The sequence below is a fragment of the Panulirus ornatus genome, chromosome 17 (assembly GCF_036320965.1).
Source record: "Panulirus ornatus isolate Po-2019 chromosome 17, ASM3632096v1, whole genome shotgun sequence".
In the NCBI taxonomy this organism is placed as follows: domain Eukaryota; kingdom Metazoa; phylum Arthropoda; class Malacostraca; order Decapoda; family Palinuridae; genus Panulirus; species Panulirus ornatus.
In genome coordinates this window covers 11,347,501-11,362,993 of record NC_092240.1, presented here as the reverse complement: position 1 = coordinate 11,362,993, position 15,493 = coordinate 11,347,501, and positions in this window count along the sequence as shown.

Genomic DNA, 15,493 nt, shown 5'->3' with positions numbered 1-15,493 from the left:
GATTTCCGTTTAGTATGTAACGTAATACGTATAACGAGGTTTTGAAAGATATTTTTTTTTTCTGAGAAAAATACCAAAAATTGAAGGTAATAATAGGTCAGGGTATTTTTCAGCTCAATGGTGATTTTGATTTCAGTATTCTAAAAGGTCATCAACTGGAACTTTTGTGAACATAGGAAAATATCAAAGCTAACAAGCTTGAAATCAAAATATATATATATATATATATATATATATATATATATATATATATATATATATATATATATATATATATATGTATATATATGTGTGTGTGTGTGTGTGTGTGTGTGTATCCTTAACTTGTATGCATTTTTTCTAAATGAATAATTAGGATCGTTAAGCCGTAAGGTTGTTTAGTAGTTACTTGATTAGATTACAAGCTGCAGATTTGAAAAAAAAATATAATTCATGATCTGGTAATTAGTTGTATATTCTATCCTTACAGCCAGCTGGATAAACAGGTGATTGGACTATTGAGTATATAAGTAAGTTGGTCGTGACCATTCCATGACTGCCATTATGTTGCCAATTAACGGGCGAGTCGCTCATAATCCCACGTCGAGTGTGTTCGTTAACCACAACTTCGCTAATTAACCTTGTTAGGTGGGCCCTATCGTCGCTCATCGTAGTAATTAGTCCAGACCACAAATGATCCGTGACTTGAGGGTGTGAAACGTAATCGATTCTCGTTGATGGCTCGAGACGGCGTGACCGAAAAGTTTTCGCATGAAGAGGGGGTGGGTCATTAAAGTGATAAGCCCTCTGCAGTAAGGAAGGATATGAAGCTCGATGTTTGTGAGTATATATATATATATATATATATATATATATATATATATATATATATATATATATATATATATATATATATATATATATATATATATATATGCGTGTGTTATACGTTGGAAGTTCCAGTCATGGGCAAAAGTCCACGTCAAGGCTAAGTATTAATTGAAATGCAGACGGGGTTATGAAAGGAAAAAATTAAGAGACGACGGAAAGTATTTACGAAGCTTGGAGGAAGTGAAACGCCTGTCTTTAGCAATGTACCGGATCATAGGTAGTGGGAAAGACATAGAGAGAGGGTAGAGGATTCAGTCGCTATATTGTGTCTTAACAGTACAATGCATAAGAAAATTATATCTTCTCTGGCAACGGCTGTAGCATGGCAGATCAACACGAACAATCTTTTTTTTTTAGGACGAACCAGAAACACACACCACCAACACCCTCTCTAGCACAGACAAAAGCATCCGCACATCTTACTCGTTCACACGACATACCCACCCACCTTATCCAGCTGATGGCTTGAACTGGATGGTGGTGGTCCTCCTCCTCCCTTCCTCCTCCTCCTTCCTCCTCCTTCCCCACGAATACGCCACCCAACCCGCTGTCGACGACGAGATCTAGAGAGAGAGAGAGAGAGAGAGAGAGAGAGAGAGAGAGAGAGAGAGAGATCCCCTTCCCCACAACACGTCCCTTTTTTGCCAGAATATGCCAGCTATCTCTCCGGCAGAGAGGAGAGAAAGAGGAGGAGGAGAGACTTAAAGACATACTTCAGTCTCACTCTCTCTCTCCCCAACACTCCCACTGTAAACATGCAGCATAGAGGCAATATTTGCTCGGGGCATCAGCGTATTTGCCCGAACCCACGATGCTTCCCAGCTTCCCACTTCATGTGCTCTTTAGGATTGTGTTTTCTAGACACCCCAAGAGACGTTAAGTAAGGAGCGAGGGTGTTAAGTCCTGGGTGGATGGAGATGTTTGCTTCTCAGATGGGTAGGTGATTGAGCGAGGCTGGTGTTTGATTTTGTGGATGGGTTTAGGAATGTACATCACGCAAGGGCCCAGGGCTTGATCCTGGCTGTTGGACGTTTTATGTTTTATATATATTTTTTTTTTTTTTATACTTTGTCGCTGTCTCCCGCGTTTGCGAGGTAGCGCAAGGAAACAGACGAAAGAATTGGCCCAACCCACCCCCATACACATGTATATACATACGTCCACACACGCAAATATACATACCTACACAGCTTTCCATGGTTTACCCCCAACGCTTCACATGCCCTGATTCAATCCACTGACAGCACGTCAACCCCGGTATACCACATCGATCCAATTCACTCTACTCCCTGCCCTCCTATATCAGTTAGGTGCATGTTGATCGTGTTCGTATGACCATAAGTAAACTATATAGTAGTCTTACATCATGATTTGATAAAGAAAGAAAGTTATCCATGACTGCAAATCTATTCTCGAGTTTGTATGACATTTTGTCTACAGAAGCCTATGTCCCATACATAGTAAAGGAACAATTAAAGACCGATTGGCACAGGAGGGAGTTGTTGCTGTTTTTACTGCTTTTAAACCCTCTTTCCTCCTCGAACAGCTGTATACACTTTATGGTGGAATGTCTCATTGGGTCGTTTATCATGCAGTTAGATATAGAGTAGAAAAGCTGAGTCTCATTAGATAAGGAACATGAACAGGATTGCAAAAAGTACCTAAAGAAGGGGAAGAGAAAACTGAAAGAAATGATAGATATTGAGTAGGCAGAAGTAAGAGATGAGCAACAGGAGATAGATGGAGATATGGAAATAACGAGAGATAATGGACAGAATAGCGGAAAAAAGTTATGTCGCATGGGAGATATGCATGATGAAGAAAGGGCGATAGATAGATGGGAGATTGAGCGATATAGGAGAAGTGAGAAGTAAAGTAATAAAGAAAAAGATGAACAGTAAAATTGTATATAGACGGATGAGCTGTGAGAGGGAAGAGGCAGACAGAGGATTAAGGTGAATAATCATTGCCCTTATCCAAGGGATTAGATTCCATCTATTTCAGCGTTGTGGATGAATTATCTCGCGTAATCCCAGAGGCTCCCAATAACTTTTATGAATTTTGATAATTGATACCAGACCGAAAAATACATATCAAGTCTTCCACTCTACTAGTAGGTTTTGTCTGTTATTATTATTATTATTATTCGTTATTATTATTGTTATTATTATTATTTTATATATGAATACTATTTGTCAATGTCCTTTTAAATCCGAGTTATCAATTATTGTTTTGATTTTTCGTAACAGGCGTTGTGACCTGAAATTTTCTGATATCGCAAATAGGGGGGCCCCGAATGCTCTCCACTTTCATACTGTTTCATACTTCAGTTTCTCTGATGCAGGGCCAATGCGGGAAACTTTCACAGTGCACATTGACAGTGGTGTGTCACCTCATGCAAATATATAATGCTTTCGCCTTCTCTATCAGGTATGGACGTACTATATAAACCCATAAGACTCTCAAAGCCTCAACTAAAATCGCCAGATAAGGAGATAAGAAAAACAGTACACTGTTAAATGGAAGATAGGGCTTTGCTCTCTGAATGTTAGACTCCCTTGCCTATCTATCTTAGTCCTAAAAAATAGATATCTTGTCATTTTTTTTTAAAGACACTTTTGTATTGTATCAAACTTAAACCCAGCTCTTCAACCCACGTTAATTAAGCATAGATTCTAACCGACAGAATTGTAGCTCGTTACGTAAGTAATATTTTGGGGCAATTTAGACTTCCCCCCAAAATTAGCTTAAAGTGGTGGCTCGATTTTCAGCTTCGTTTGCTGTTCCGTTTGGTTCGGATTACGTCTTACTGTTTGGGGTAATCCCTTATGAATCTCCTGCTGGCTCTAATTGAAACATATATGGGTTCAGTCATCTACAGAAAACCCATTATGAGCTGATTACTCATTCTGCAGTGTTCAATCGTTTAGAAAATACCCATTTGAGCCTAATTACACTCAATATGGTTCAGTGAGTGGCCTGAATTACTACCAAAATACATCTAAATTAAAGCATGTTGTTAGATGATGCTGATATATATATATATATATATATATATATATATATATATATATATATATATATATATATATATATATATATATATATATCAACAAAGGAGCTTAGAAATATTTTCCATTATATTCTGCTTGATCAAGGTAGCCACTGTCGTGTGGATATGATATCTTCGTAGGTATCTTTTCAATAGATATTTCCGGCTCTAGAGTCATTCTAAAGCAGACTGGGTCTTCCCCTGAACAACCCATATGTAAAATAAGTTGCCTCATCTTCCTGTTGACAGGCCAATGGCCTCTTTAGTTTGCTGAGCCTCTGAGGTTTTCCAAACTCCTCTCCGTTTCGGAGCAGTGCATCATCATCTCGAAAGAACCCAGTGATCTGTCGCTGTCTTGAATTCCTTTTGTATTTCTTCCTCAGTTATTATCTCGAGCCGTTCCAACGTGATCCCTCCCCTCTTCGCTGCACCGCTCTTTTAGTATTTAAGCTAGACGCCCGTATTGTATAAAGCAGATCTCTCTCTCTCTCTGACTCCCGGATATCCAAGATGATAAAACACGCAAGAAATATGACCCCATGATCATGGCATTCGAGTTAGGCACTAAAATTTCTAACGGACGTCTTTTACAGACCGATTTCTTCCGTTTGCGAACTCACCTTTTTTATGGCTCTTATAATTCAGATCCGAAGACTGGTGTGGGATTATTCTGGTTATTCAACAACTCTCCAAAATATGATGTAAATATGTAAACCATGTGAAGGTATTTTATATCAAACATGATATATATATATAAATGTCGAATGAAACAATGGCTCACCATTTTATCCTTCATGTGTACAGTGAAAAAGAGATGAAATGTGAAGAGATTTTCATTTGGTATAGATTTTTGTAATGATATCCACCATTGGCATAGGAAATATGAAGATACGGGTAATGAGACAGGATGAAATTCGTAGGATCGAGTGATTTGTTCTCACTGGTGTCTTGATATTGTCCTCAAACATCTCATTTTCAACACATCCACCTCCGCCGCACAACTCTATCCATAGCCCACGCCTCGCAACCAACCAAATAACATTGTTGGAACCACTATTCCTTCAAACATACCCATTTTTGCTCTCCGAGATAATGTTCTCGACATCCACACATTCTTCAATGCTCCCAGGATTTTCGCCCCCTCCCCCACCCTATGATTCACTTCCGCTTCCATGGTTCCATCCGCTGTTAAATCCACTCCCAGATATCTAAAACACTTCACTTCCTCCAGTTTTTCTCCATTCAGACGTACCTCCCACTTGACATGTCCCTCAACCCTACTGTAACTAATAACCTTGTTCTTATTTGCATTTACTCCCAGCATTCACTTTCCTCTCATCTTACTCGTACACATACCTCCTCGATAAAAACTTTTCACTGCTTCTAGCAACTTGCCTCCCACGCCATATCCTCTTAATGCATTCCACAGAGCATCTCTATCAACTCTATCATATGCTTTCTCCAGATCCATAGATACTACATACAGTTCCATTTGTTTTTCTAAGTACTTCTCATATACATTTTTCAAAGCAAACACCTGATCCACACATCCTCTACCACTTCTGAAACCACACTGCTCTTCCTCAATCTGAAGCTCAATCAATACCCTACCATATAATTTCCCAGGAATACTTAACAAACTTATACCTCTGTAATTTGAACACTCACCTATATCCCCTTTGCCTTTGTACAATGGCGCTATGCATGCATTCCACAAAACCTCAGGCACTTCACTGTGAGTCATACATACATTGAATATCCGCACCATCCAGTCAAACAATACAGTCACCCGCTTTTTTAATAAATTACACTGCAATACCATCCAGACCCGCCGGCTTTCATCTTCCGCAAAGCTTTCATCTTTCCGTAAAGAATATATATATATATATATATATATATATATATATATATATATATATATATATATATATATATATATATGTATGTATATATAATGTATTCAAGCGTGCACACTGACCTTTCAAAAACAACAGGTATATACTTTTTTATTCTTTTTTTTGTGAATTAAAAGCAGTTTTATGCATGACAAGCGATATAGAAAGCGGAAAAGACTTTTTCCCCTGGTCATCGATAAGAGATTACAATCATCGCTTTAGGCCACAAGGAATATTTGCGTAAAAAAAAAAAACATGAGGGGGTGTTCCTTTTGAGTTTACCCAATAAGGAAAAAAATAGGCCATACAAACATACCTGGGGCAAAATACGCCAAAGTTTTTTTTATCATAAACGTTTACCTCTTCAACGAAAAAGGAAGAAAAAAATGTAATCTCTTTGGAAAAGATTATATTTGATAATTTTTCTTATGAAAGTCGGTTCCTTCCCGAGCTGTACGTTTCACTGTGGATCCAATACCACAAACGCCAATTATGATCACATTCAAGGAGGCAGTTGGCGATGGAGCAGGACTGCGAATAAGTATTGGCACAACAGTCATACCTGACAGTCAGTCAGTCAGTCAGTCAGTCAGTCCCGCTTACGTATGTGATGGTTATGACGTCGGCAAACCAAAACGGTATCTGGTTGGCTCACAACCCTCCAACCCTACCGCCATCCCCAACCTCCAACCCCAAATCCTGTCTCCAAATGGCTCAAATCTCACCGTGAGTTTCCCTGGCAATAGGGATTCATGGAGTTGCCACATCAAGCTAGAGAGCCATTAAGGTTAATACGATCATATCATTCCCCCTCCCACCATCTCCTCCTCATCCTCATCCTCCTCCTCCTCATCCCACACCAGCAGCAAGCAGCAGCGAGGAGGATATTACGGTATTGTTGCTCGTAAATAAAACGTGTAAAACGAATCCAACGTTAGCTTGGAGACCGCCTGGCGGAGGGTAAAGATGTCATTTGTGTAATGGAAACTGTGAAGAAGAAAGAGGATGAGGCACAAAACAGTACTGCTATATGTATATACACACACACTCACTCACTGTTCCTGGAAATCAATTGTAGGACATGTAACCAGAACGTAGCGTTGAGGGTGTGAAAAGTGGTGATAAAACTTTGATATCATAATCATTCGTATGAGAGACGTTTGAAAATACCTCACACTGGTGCATGGAGACCACATCTCACTGTCTTTGATGGACTAGTCCCGTTTCATCATTTCTTTTGCTCCTTATTTCAACTAATGAACTTGTGTGAGTTATACCTTAAAGAAATACGAGAGAAAGAACATTTTCTTTCAAGACGTATCAATACCAGAGTTCGTCAACTTAATTAAAAGGCGAAGACCTGCGATTCCCTGGTGAAATGCTTGTGTACGTACAGTGGTGTTTAATTTTCAAGGAAGTACTCTTGCTCTCCTTATGTTTCCAGTGGGTACGAATTGGTTACTACTCTTTCGAAGGAGATGCTGACCTCCTTGGCGTAAGTGGTTAGCGATCCTGACCAACGACGCATTCACGGGCCGGGCCCAGGGTCGAGAGCATGATAGATTCGAATCCTGGTTGCGGCAGTCGGTTCACAGTTAACCCAGCCGTTCATCCATCCCTAGGGGTTGGTCGATAAAATGGGTACTTGCCCAGATACATATCACACCCTGTTTACTCTCTCAGCACCACATAACTCCACTCATTACTCTCTCTCTCATCATCACATAACCCTTCTTCTTACACTCTCATCACCACATGACCCCTCTTCTCCTTCCTCTCCCACGATCGTATCACCCTTATCTTACCCTCCCAGCACCATACAACACCTCTCTTTTCTCTCCCATCACCACATATCCCCTCTCCTTACTCTCCCAACACCATACAACACCTCTCTTTTCTCTCCAATCACCACATATTCCCTCTCCTTGCTCTCCCAGAACCACATGACCCCACTTCATACTCTCCCAGATCCATTTCATTCTCTGCTCTCTCTCCCAGCACCACATGTTACCCTCTCATCACCGCATAACCCCACCCGTTACTCTCACATCACCACATAACTCATCTTCTTACTCTGACATCACCACACAACCCCTCTCCTTCCTCTCCCATCACCCACATCACCCCATTTTCTTCCTCTCCCATCACCACATCACTCCTCCACTCTCCCAAGACCACAATACTCCCTCCCACAGTCGTAAATACATCCATTCAGTCCACCTTCACCAACACTCACCAAACATCAACAGAATTTTTGAGAGAACCGAAACGTTATTTTGAATCCCATCTTTTTTTTTTCCTTCAAAAACCCTCACGGAATTGACAGCCTCTTCAGCTGTACTTCCCTACGGCAAAGAAAAAGAAAGAAAGAGAGAATAATACGTAAAAGGGTTTCGAGAATGAATTGTGACACATAGGAAAGAAATATGAAATCATATTCCGAACTGTCACTTTCTGTTGTTGTGATTGTTAATTCTCGCTGGAAGTTGGTTCAGCTGATTCTGTAGTCGATTGGCTGAAGCAGTTCGCCGTCGCCTGTTCCTCTCTTATGTATAAATATATCTATTTTTTTACCTTCCAGTTCTTCTGGAAGTTAGAAGGTCAGCCAGGTGTATGTAGATGTGAAGGTTACGGCACAGCATAATGCGGTCACTCTGGGTAATGAGAGAGATCAGGTTCATGAGATGAATCTCTCTCTCTCTCTCTCTCTCTCTCTCTCTCTCTCTCTCTCTCTCTCTCTCTCTCTCTCTCTCTCTCTCTCTCTGTGTTTGTCTGTCTGTATATCTGTTTACCTGCCTCTCTCTCTCTCTCTCTCTCTCTCTCTCTCTCTCTCTCTCTCTCTCTCTCTCTCTCTCTCTCTCTCTCTCTCTTTCTCTCTCTCTCTCTCATCGCTGCCTCATTCCACGTTCCCTATTAGAGTGGATCGAGTACATACTATATATACACAGTCATCCTGCACCCTTTGGTGGGAATAGATTTCGTAGAAATGGGGGGAAGGGGTGGTCTCCGAACCCTCCCCCTTTATCCTAGGGGCTGGTGCAGGAAGAAGCCTTTCCACTCTCTGGGGATAGACTTACGAAGCCTATCCATTCTCTGGGGTTAAACGTGTTACACTACCACCCATCAGAGCATGACTTTTGTGTTTAGTTTTGTACACTTCAGAAAAAAAAAAAGAAAAACAAAAAGATGCAGCTTGAATCTTATCTATCGAGTGATGAAAGTGGGTCGATGTTATCTGGCAATTGGCGTCCTTATCTTTCAAAAGATATAGACACCCATGAGTTCCTCCTCTCCTGAGAAGAAGGTCTTAATAATTCTCTTAATAATTCCCTGCGTGAAATTTTCCTCACCCAAGCTGATAAGAAACGATCGAAACATATCAGATAATGATTATTTTAGGATTAATTCCAGTTATTGGTGATATCAGATAATGATTATTTTAGGATTAATTCCAGTTATTGGTAATATCAGATAATGATTATTTTAGGATTAATTCTAGTTATTGGTAATATCAGATAATGATTATTTTAGGATTAATCCCAGTTATTGGTGATATCAGATAATGATTATTTTAGGATTACTTCCAGTTATTGGTAATTTCATTTCTTATGACGTCATTTTTTATCTCGTCTCATTCTGCTGTGTTCATTGCCTTGCATGCTAAGTCTTTCTCTCTCCACCTTCCCTACGATCTTATGTCATATTTAAGATAAAGTGATCTTAGAGAATTACAGAATGATTGCACTATCCAGTCCTGGTTGATATGGCTTGTAATTATATATATATATATATATATATATATATATATATATATATATATATATATATAGGGGAGAAAGAATACTTCCCACGTATTCCCTGCGTGTCGTAGAAAGCGACTAAAAGGGGAGGGAGCGGGTGGCTGGAAATCCTCCCCTCTCGTTTTTTTTTTTTTTTCAATTTTCCAAAAGAAGGAACAGAGAAAGGGGCCAGGTGAGGATATTCCCTCAAAAGCCCAGTCCTCTGTTTTTAACGCTAACTCGCTAACGCGGGAAATGGTGAATAGTATGAAAGAAAGAAAAAGGGTGGATGTGCTGGAAATGAGATGTTTGAGGACAGTATGTGGTGTGAGGTGGTTTGATCGAGTAAGTAATGTAAGGGTAAGAGAGATGTGTGAAAAAAAGAGCGTGGTTGAGAGAGCAGAAGAGGGTGTTTTGAAATGGTTTGGGCACATGGAGAGAATGAGTGAGGAAAGATTGACCAAGAGGATATATGTGTCGGAGGTGGAAGGAACGAGGAGAAGTGGGAGACCAAATTGGAAGTGGAAAGATGGAGTGAAAAAGATTATGAGTGATCGGGGCCTGAACATGCAGGAGGGTGAAAGGCTGGCAAGGAATAGAGTGAATTGGATCGATGTGGTATACCGGGGTCGAAGTGCTGTCAATGGATTGAATCAGGGCATGTGAAGCGTGTGGGGTAAACCATGGAAAGTTCTGTGGGGCCTGGATGTGGAAAGGGAGCTGTGATTTCGAGCATTATTACAAGACAGCTAGAGACTGAGTGTGAACGAATGGTGCCTTTGTTGTCTTTTCCTAGCGCTACCTCGCACACATGAGGGGGGAGGGGGATGGTATTCCATGTGTGGCGAGGTGGCGATGGGAACAAATAAAGGCAGACAGTATGAATTATGTACATGTGTATATATGTATATGTCTGTGTGTGTATATATATATGTACATTGAGATGTATAGGTATGTATATTTGCGTGTGTGGACGTGTATGTATATACATGTGTATTGGGGGGGGTTGGGCCATTTCTTTCGTCTGTTTCCTTGCGTTACCTCGCAAACGCGGGAGACAGCGACAAAGTATAAAAAAAAAAATAAAAATATATATATATATATATATATATATATATATATATATATATATATATATATATATATATATATATATATATATTGGAAATGATCACAATTCTGCGCGTGATCAGGATATTCCTATGAGTCCACGGGGAAAATGAAACACGAACAGTTCCCAAGTGCACTTTCGTGTAATAATCACATCATCAGGGGACACCTTAATGTTTACCAAATGGCGTCCTAGCTTCGTCTCTTCGATGTATATCAACTGATTTATATTTCTCTCTTGTGTTTCCCCTGTCCCCTGATGATGTGATTATTACACGAAAGTGCACTTGGGAACTTTTCGTGTTTCATTTTCCCCGTGGACTCATAGGAATATCTTGATCACCCGCAAAATTGTGATCCTTTCCAATATATGTATATATATATATATATAAATACATTCTTTCCTCATCTGTCATTTATGAAAAACGTCTCGTCTAGGTGATGTACCCCCCTTAGCATAGTGGCGGAAGCTAACGTTCTTGCCTTACTATTTAATATGCACAACTGTTCATTGCTGCATCACGACTCCAACTGACGTCCTTAGAGCATCGCTTCACAGCAGCCTGTGCGCTCAGCTAGTCACACACACACACACACACACACACACACACACACACACACCCGTGAGGCTTTTCGCTGAACACTTCGCCGCGCTCGCCTTCGTATTCTTAGCTCTTCATGCGTCCTTCCCAACAGACAGACAGACAGACAGACAGACACACACACACACACACACACACACACACACACACACACACACACACAGACGCACGTATGACCCTCTCTCATCCCAGTAGTCCCTCAGTCGTCATTGGTCATCGCGTAAATGTTTCAAATCGCGGAAGAGGTGATCGTCCATGTGCATCCATGAAAAGGTTGATATAATCCTGTGAGGAGAAATGTCACTCGTTTTTGTCTTTCTCGTGATATTCCTGTTGGCCTCAGAGAGAGAGAGAGAGAGAGAGGAGAGAGAGAGAGAGAGAGAGAGAGAGAGAGAGAGAGAGAGAGAGAGAGGAGAGAGAGAGAGAGAGAGAGAGAGAGAGAGAGAGGAGAGAGAGAGAGAGAGACGCTGTTGCTTTCGTGCTGCTAAAATTGCGACCAAGTATAGTGGGCGTGTTTGTCAAAAGCAGGAGGTTGGTGTACGTTTGCTGAAAGAGAGAAAAAAAGAAAAAGAGGAAAGAAATATATAAACGATTCTGCACGCTGCTGATGACTGGAAAATCGACATGATCCTTAATTAGCCCTTTTCAGTGAGCATTTAAAATCTGTCTTGTTGAGCATTCAAAATCTATCTTGTGGTTGTGATTGATATAATGGTATTTTTTTTTTCAATCATGAACATTCTTAGGAGTACAGTGACTGCTAGAAGATCCATCATTATAGTGTGACAGTCCTTTGATCATGTATTGTGTGGTAGTGTTACACATATTGTGTATGGCTGGACTCGGTGGCTGTCGAGAAGGGGCTGCTCTTTGAGCCAAATGTCATACATACGTATTGCCAACTAGGATCACGTAGCCCATGTACAACATGAGAAACTAGTATAGACTAAAGATGTTAGATCTCTCCACTCCTTTTTTTTTTTTTTTAATTTTCCAAAAGAAGGAACAGAGAAGGAGGCCAGGTGAGGATATTCCCTCAGAGGCCCAGTCCTCTGTTCTTAACGCTACCTTGCTAACGCGGGAAATGGCGAATAGTTTGAAAGAAAAATATATATATATATATATATATATATATATATATATATATATATATATATATATATATATATATATATATATATTTTTTTTTTTTTTTTTTTTTCTTTTCTGCTTTGTCGCTGTCTCCCGCGTTTGCGAGGTAGCGATATATATATATTTATTTGTTGCTCAAATGCAGAGTCATTATGTACTCGGTTAAATCACGTAAAGAAATATGATGAGAGTTTTCGTTTTCGACACCAGTGTCATCAAAGCTGGGAGATTCGTTGTATGGAAAAACAAAAAAACATATGACGGAAGAATTTATTTCTAGTGAATCTTTCTAGTATTGGGGGAACGCGTCGACATTGAATGGATGAGATGAATGACATCATACATAACTAGCTGTGAGTAGACCAAGCCTTCGGTAATCTTATGCTATGGTCAACCCATGTACGTATTGGTAGTGTGGTAGATGTATTTACTTCCAAGAGTCGAAGTGTGGTAGAATGTAGATGAGGCGAAGGGTTGGTAATATTCCCAGTGGAAAATGAAATGAAAGCACCAGTAATGATATTGCAGATTCTAAACCCTGTTAGCAAAAAGAAAGAATTAAATGAAAGAATAGAAAGATTAAGGTCACCCTTTGTGGTGTACCAGGAAGCATGCATAAACCTGGAGACTAGAATGTGGAGAGGAACTGTAACTTCATGGTATCAAAACCTAATAAAGTTAATGGTTGCCATCTCTCCTTTATGTGATTGCCTTCAGTGAATGCCAGGCAGTAGGATAATGAAGAAACCCAATACACTGCAAAATCTATTTTTTCTGTAAATATAGATTATATATATGTGTGTGTGTGTGTGTGTGCGTGTGTGCGTATGTGTATATATGCACAGAGTGTAGAAAATGCAGATAAACTTCAGGAACTTCTTTAGATATTTGTCTTTTAATTTTTCTTTTTCTGTGGGATGTAGATATCCCGAATAGATATCTTCTCTGTGTATTATACGAAGTTACGAAGTTTCACAAGACAAAAAAAAAATAGAATGGTAGATGTAATACCTACATATCATGACCAGGATTTGAAACGAGTCAGTGCTTATGCATTTCGTGGCGGCTGGTAAAAGTGGAGACGAAAAATAAGGTTTAAAACTTCAACTAATTATGAAATTATCTTTTATGAGCGAAAAATAAAGGACTGTCGACGTGATAATTGTGGAATATGATTTACATCTAGTTATTATTGGCGAAGACTGAACACGATTTTTGGATGTAACATCTTGTCATGAAAAGTTAGAGAATAAGCGAGCTTGAATGATATACTTTTTTACAGATATTTATAAATGATAGTTTGCCACTGTGTAAATATTCTTTGTTTGCCACTGTAAACATTCTTTGTTTGCCACTGTGAAAATATTCTTCGTTTGCCACCGTGTAAATGTTCTTTGTTTGCCATTGTACAAATATTCTTTGTTTGCCACTGTGAAAATATTCTTTGTTTGCCACTGTGAAAATATTCTTTGTTTGCCACTGTGTAAATGTTCTTTGTTTGCCAACGTAAATATTCTTTGTTTGCCACTGTGTAAATACTCTTTGTTTGCCACTTTGAAAATATTCTTAAGCTTACCACTGTGTAAATATTCTTAGCTTACCACTGTGTCAGTATTCTCAGTAGTCCATCAGGTCCTTCCTTTAGAGCGCAGTATATACAGTCGTTTCATACATTCTATACGCAAGGTAAGCGAGAAAGCTTCCATATACTATGGGTCACAAAGGGTCAAGCAGTAAGACATGGCCAGTCCAATGTTCTAACTTGGAAAAGATAGTTTCATAGATAAGTATGTGGAGGCTCTTGACCTCAAGTGGGTGTTAGTATAGAAAAAGAGGATAAAGGATCCTATACAGCAGCAAAAGATTTGGTTGTATCATTTATGATGTTCTCGGAATGGAGAGGATGAGTGAAGGAAGACTGACATAGAAAAAGAGAATAAAGGATCCTACACAATACCAAAAGATTTGGTTGTATCATTTATGATGTTCTCGGGATGGAGAGGATGAGTGAAGGAAGACTGACAAAAATATTTGGGTACATAGAGAGGATAAGTAAAGAAAACAGGCAAAGAATTGGAGGGAACATGAGGGATGGTAAGCTCAGGAAAAATGGATAGGATGGTTAACAAGAGACTTTCAGGTTTCAAGGCCTGAACATTCAGGAGGGTGATAAGCGTGCTCTGGATAGAACAAATTGGAGTAATGTGGTACACAGGGGCAACGTGTAGCCAGTGATTAAACCATGGCATATGGAAAGGTCAGAGGAAACCAGGGAATTAATCTGTGAAGCTTGTATAGAAGCTGTTGTTATATTCTAATTGTGGCGCGAATTTGAGGTAGGGAAAAATGAAGATATATATATATATATATATATATATATATATATATATATATATATATATATATATATATATATATATATATATATATATATATATAATATGGTATTATGCTTAGTCACTGATTCCCGCGTTAGCAAAGTAACGCATGGAAACAGACGAAAGAATGGCCCAACCCACCCACATACACATGCTTATACATAAACGTCCACACACGCACATATACATACCTATACATTCCAAAGTATACATACATATACATACACAGACGTATACTTACATACACATGTACCTATTCATACTTGCTGCCTTCATCCATTCCCGTCGCCACCCCGCCAGGCATGAAATGGCAACCCCGTCCCTCCGCGCGAGGTAGCACTAGGAAAGGACAACAAAGGCCACATTCGTTCACTCTCAGTCTCTAGCTGTCATGTGTAATGCATCGAAACCACAGCTCCCTTTCCACGTTGTATATTCATGGTCCATAAATTTACGAGAGATATATTTTAATGGGAAACATAAGAAGAAGGAAATTCATACATAGCAGCGTCGTAAATAAACGAATCATAGCCGCTAATTGGATAATAAGCCGACTGTCATGCTACCATATAGTTTAGCTAACTTTATATTATGCCTCTGACTCGCTTACGAAATCTATATATAAAGAAACGAAAGCTTTGAGACCTTAACCAACTACATTTCATTTACTCATTTG